This window comes from Kryptolebias marmoratus, linkage group LG2 (genome assembly GCF_001649575.2).
Source record: "Kryptolebias marmoratus isolate JLee-2015 linkage group LG2, ASM164957v2, whole genome shotgun sequence".
Classification (NCBI taxonomy): domain Eukaryota; kingdom Metazoa; phylum Chordata; class Actinopteri; order Cyprinodontiformes; family Rivulidae; genus Kryptolebias; species Kryptolebias marmoratus.
Window position 1 is genome coordinate 7,349,334 of NC_051431.1, and position 5,903 is coordinate 7,355,236.

The window sequence follows — 5,903 nt, forward strand, 5'->3', positions numbered from 1 at the left end:
GAGGAGGAGGAGGAGGAGGAGAAGGAGGAGGAGGAGGAGGAGGAGGAGAAAGAAGAGGTGATGGAGCCCTGAGCTCAAGGAGACCCGACTCCAGGTCCGGTTTCAAGCGGCTCTCAGGCCGTCCGTCAAACACAACAAAACAAACTACTGCTAAAAATGAAAAACGCAAACTGCTCCTTCATTTTATCTGAGAAAAACAAAACAAAACAGGAAGAAATTAAAGACACAGCACTGAAGGAGCGCCTGTCGCTCGCCACCTTCCCTGCTCCGTATGTAGATCTGTAGCCGTTTTGGTCAAACCTTGAAAATACCAATATATCACACTCAGAGTGGGTGTTGTGGATGACTCTCAGCTACCACCACACCAAACCTTGGCTCAATATCTGTCAAAATGGCTGAGTTGTGGCCAGTTTGGTGTTTTCCAAGGTCATTCGGCTGTGGCGGCCATCTTGAGTTGGGTTTGCTCCAAAGGTTCATCAGCTGTAGACGAACATTCAGTGATTATTTCCTGGAAGTTTCGTTAAAATCCATCGAGTGGTTCATGAGATATTTTGCTAACAGACAGACACAAAAACATCATCGTCCGGTTCTGACTTTCAGGGCGGGAACAAAAAGCCAACTAAGAAATTAAATAAATGAAGAATTAGCGGCAAAGATCAATCCTAACATTTGGCGGTAAGAAGACGATGGATGTGTCGTCGCTGCAGAACCCAAACAGCTAAAACTTCGGCTCGTTTTCCTCTCCAGCCTCATTCGACCACATTTCTGCCTGTAAAAATAGATAATTATGTGTTGGTTCAGCCGCAGCTGCCGGGACGACACGTCAGCGAGGAGCACCTCATGTTCCCAGGCTGCTCCTTCGGAATCGACCCGGTTCTGCTCGGCCCGGTTCTGCTCGGCTGCCTGTGAGGGGCCCTCGGTCTGACGGGGCCCCGGAGCTGAGAGGATCCACCTCTTTAGTCCTGGATGAAATGAAAACAAAACAAAACTACAAAACCAGTTCTACATTTAACATCTGGGACCTAAAATGCACCTCAAGTTTTTTTTTCCCAGCTTTTCGACTAAAAGATCCATAATTTACAAAAATAAAAGCCTCTAAATGTTGTATATTTTAAACACAAAGTGACATTTGAAGATTTTATAACAAATATGAGTTATGATTCACAAAAAGAAAGTTTAAAAACGTCTTGAGAGTTGAGTTTTTTTGAAGATTTGGTGTAAATTTAGTGTGTTTTGTTGCTGAACTTCCTGTTTTATTTTGGAGCATCAGTGTTTTGCTCTCCTGGGTCTCATTTTACGTTTTTCTCAGCTTGAACTCGATTCATTTTTTATTTTTCCTTATAGTTTTTACAATCTAACCACTTCTGCAGGCTTTGTGCTATTTTAGCTGTTTATATATCAAAAGTTCGGCTCGTCCAGACGGGGGGGCGTCACGACTTTTGTTTTTTGTAGCTTTTATACTTTTCCAAAATAATTAACTTTATTTACAAATAATTTTCTTCACAGAAACACAGATCTCCTCAATTTGGTCAGAAACATTTTTATTTTTTAATTTGATTCAGAATTTTCCTCTTCTGATGCTACTTTTAGGTTTTAGCTAACCTGTTGCTACTTCTAGTTTTTAGCTCTCGTTCAACTACTTATAGCTAGCCTTTTGCCATGTTTAGCTTTTAGCTAACTTTTTGCTACTTCTAGCTTTTAGCTAGTTTTTGCTGCTTCTAGCTTTTAAGTCTCATTCAGCTACCGATATCTAGCTTTTTGCCATGTTTAGCTTCAAGCTAAAATAGCTTTTAGCTCATTTTTGCTACTTTTAGCTCCTAGCTAACTGGGTATTTTCTGTCAGTTTCTGTTGAATCTAACACAGGGGTTCTTATTTTATAAAACTTGTTTAAAAATCGAAGCGTTTCTTTCCGTTCTGCTGAGGTTCGGGTTGAAGGTCTGACTTCAGGACTGAAGCTCCTCAGATTAATTCACTCCAACGTTATAAAAAGTCGGACTTTACTCCCTGATTCTGCATATTTTACCCTCCTGATTAACAAAGGACAGTTCATGGTCTCACATCAGATACGGATATTAAATTTGGTTTAATTTATTCTTTTTCTTGAGTCTTATTTTTTAAAAATAACTGAATGAAGCAGACTTTAAATAATGCCTTCTGTGTGTGATCTGTGCTTTCATACAGATTTAATGATCACAAAGGATGATCTGTGCTTTGAGATGGATAATAAAGATCTCGTCTTGTTTCCATCTTGCTGCCTTCACTCCCTGCTCAGACCCAGCCGTCGCATCAGAACCAGCCAAGAAATGAGTAGAAGAAGAAGAGTAGAAGAAGGGTAGAAGAAGAGTGCGTCGGCCTTGAGAGGACGTAAATCTGTCTGCGGGGGTCAGAAGGCCCTGAACCTTCTCTAGGAGCTCTGATCAAATGAAGATGAACGACAGGTAGAAGGTGAGCCGGTCTTCTGATTACGACTGAACGAAACCCCCGTCACGCGCCGAGCCACGCGGGTCAAAGGTCACCGCCAACACGGAACGCCACCGATCGACAACCAGGAGGAAATTCATGTGAAAAGCTGCGACTTTTCTCACATTTCTGCAGCTGAGTTTGAAAACAAAGATTTTACAATGATCTGCTTCAGGCTGCAGATGGACGGGCCCTCTGCTCTGTCTGCCAGGGAGGGTCGTGACCTTTGACCTCAGCTGGATACCTGCTCCATGCTGCTGCAGTTTCAAAAAGAAAAAAAGCTTTTGTTGGAGGAAACAGTTCTCCTGAACACGAGTTCCTCACGCGTTCTCCCCGCGGCGTCATCCGTCAGCGGTGAATTAGATTCATGTGACGGAGATCCAGTGACCTCTGACCTCTGCTGATGACTTCATTCAGCTGCAGGCCACGCTCAGGCCTCGGGTCCCGTTAATCTGCAGCAGAAACACCGAACCACGGAGCCCGGATTAGATGGAAACTGTATTTACCCATAATCCCTACCTGCAGTTTTGAGATACTCCCAGTTGTAGATAATCCAGGTGAGATTATCGGCGTGGACTACAGGAGGGCTGCGTTCCATTTCATCCAGCACAGGAAGTCATCGCTGACTTTTACTTTTATTTGAAAGTAAGAATCAGCCTCTTATTTTCACAGAAAAGACAGTGTTCATTTTGGTTGAAATCTTTTCAGTTTTCATCTTTCTGGTTCATTAAACTTTGGATCAGCTGGAATAACGATGAAGTATTTCACTTCTGAAGCTACGGAAGTTTTGGTTCACTGGAAAAGTGGATTTAAACATTCAATCTCCGGTTTGAAAAGGTAAAAAAAATCCTGTGATTTTTGTTTGTTTTGTAGTTTAAATTGAAGTAATATTGTGTTGTTTTTTTTCCTGAGATTCTTTGTGTTCAGCTTGGTATCTTCTAAGGCTGCTGCGAACCGAGAAAACTGTTCTCTCTCTCTAATGCGGGAAAGCAGGAATGTCGACGTTCCTGCTTTTCTGCTGCTGTTGGAGTCTAGACACGAGGCATGAACTTTGTTCTTGTTCCTGACACCTCAAGAACGCCGCACAGTTCTCTCAGTTCTTGTGGACTTCGCATCAAGCAAGAACCGAGAGAACTGTTCTCGCTGTTTTGTTCTTGCAGCCTGGTATGAGATGTTTCTCAGCTCGTTTTCCACACATCGTCTGGTCGGAAAGTCGAAGGAGTTTTGCTCTTGAGTTGCTCGTAAAGCGTGACCTGTGCTGGGAACAGTTGTCTCTGTTCTTCCAGAGTTTGAGTCAAAGGTTTACTTGTCCCCATCATGCTCCATAAGAACTCAAGAAGTCGGTTCGTGGTCACGTGGCTGCGAGACGCACACTCCTTTCATCATCTACGAGACACTTGGATCAGAACTTCCAAGAAGCTCCTCCTGCCTGCCTCAGCTCTCCTGTTCCTGTAAAGAATTTTGCTTCCCTTATCGCTTCCCGGACGTGTTTATTAAACCGACAGACTGTCTCAGCCACGAAGAGCCGCCTGTGTCCCTTTAAGCTCACAGGTTTCTACGTTTTGCTGGAAAAGTCGTAAAGACGGCTGGATTTTCTAACGGCCTCCGGCTGCTTCTCAGCGGAGCAGCAGGAGCAAAATGGTTCCATGAAAGCTCGGCGGCTTTTCAACATAAACGACTTCTGACCGTGAGAAACGGTTCGGACAGGGCCTACGAGAACGAAACAACGCAATTTTCGTCAGTGAACCAGGTGACAGAGCTGACTTTGTGACTTTAGCTCCTCCCTGAGTTGTTGGCCGAAGTTCCAGTTTTGGGTCCCTGCTCGTCGCCACACAACAAGAATTAAGGATGGATGTCCGGTCAGTGAACTCCAGTGGTGTTCCAGTCGTTGGTGCCCCTTCCTTTGCTGATATCTGTGAGTTTTCCGAGGAGTTTTCCGTTTTTTTTTTTTTTGTTTAGACTCTCATCATCATCGTCTGCTGTCGAGTTTCTCGTGCGGGGCACGTTTTGGCATCTAATAAAAGGAATCATTTCTTCACCTCTGCTACGTTTCATTTGAGCGTCAGAGGCTCGGTGAGAGTTCTTCATGAATAAAACATTTCTTCATCAAAGCCAAGTGAAAGTGTTGCCTCGCAGCAGTCCAGGACCAGCCGCAGAAAACGCTCCTAAAGTAACTCGAGTTGCATCATTTTACAGGTTTTAATATTTAAACCTCACAGCAGATTTAAAGCTCCATGAGCAGACTTTACATTTCCTTCCTCTGATTGTTTCTTTTTACGACAGGTCAGCACTTCTTCTTAAACGCCTTTCTTCTCGCCGCCGTTCTCGCAGAAACTTCGCAGTTCGGCGGTCGGCAGCTTTTCCCGAGGGCCTAAAAACGGAGGGATCTCAGTGGCAACCTGATCTGCAGGAGGAGTGAAGCGCAGCCCGGAGCAGCAGACGAGGTAATGTGTCAGAGTCAACAGATACAGGATCTGCCGCTGAGACCGAGGGCCTTAGAGCTGCTGCTGCAGGATGGGTGGGAGAGAAGGAGTTTATTATCTATAAAGTCAAATTAGCCGAGAATAAAGGCATCCAAATGAAAAGAATCCGTTTAAAATGCCTCGAAAATCATCAGGATCGTGATCAGTGCAGCACCACTTTATTTGCTCCATCTTAATGATTCTTTGTTTCCCAGTGAGCCGAGCAGATAAGCAGGAAGCGTGGAAATGGGCTGCTGCACAAACAGGAAGTGAGTGACGGATTGCAAAATTCTGTTCTCGGAGGAGAGAGGATTTACTCGAGAGTTCCTCAATCACTCCGGAGCACGGGTGGGTCGTTAGAAAGCAGGAGAAAGAGAAGCTTCTGGGTCAGAATATGTAGTCGTTTATTTTTTATTTTACTGTAATGATCAGCCTTTAACAGCCCAACGCTCCGCTGCGTAATTTGTTGATAAAAGGCATTGATGTTGCAGTTTGCTTACAACATATTTATTGCATTTTCCACTGATTGATTGCACACTCAGCAGACGAAACTCATTTTATGGTTTAAAACACACAGGATTAAAAATTGATCTTTGATGTTCTCGAATAAAAACGCAGTTTATTGGAAAAATAAACGTCCGTTCAAAAATTTAACAAAGAACAAAAAAGAACCGGTTAAACAAAAAGTAAATAAGAGCTACACTGAGTGCTGTAGGTCTCCGTCCATCCATCCCTTTATCCATCCATCCGTCCGTCCATCCATCCATCCATCCGTCCATCCATCCATCCATCCATCCATCCATCCATCCATCATCCATCCATCCATCCATCAATCTGTCCATCCGTCCATCCATCCATCTGTCCATCCATCCACCTATTGCTCCATCCATCCAACATCCATCCATCCACCTATTGCTCCATCCATCCATCATCCATCCATCCACCCATCCATCCATCTCTACTCCGAGCTCCTCACCTTA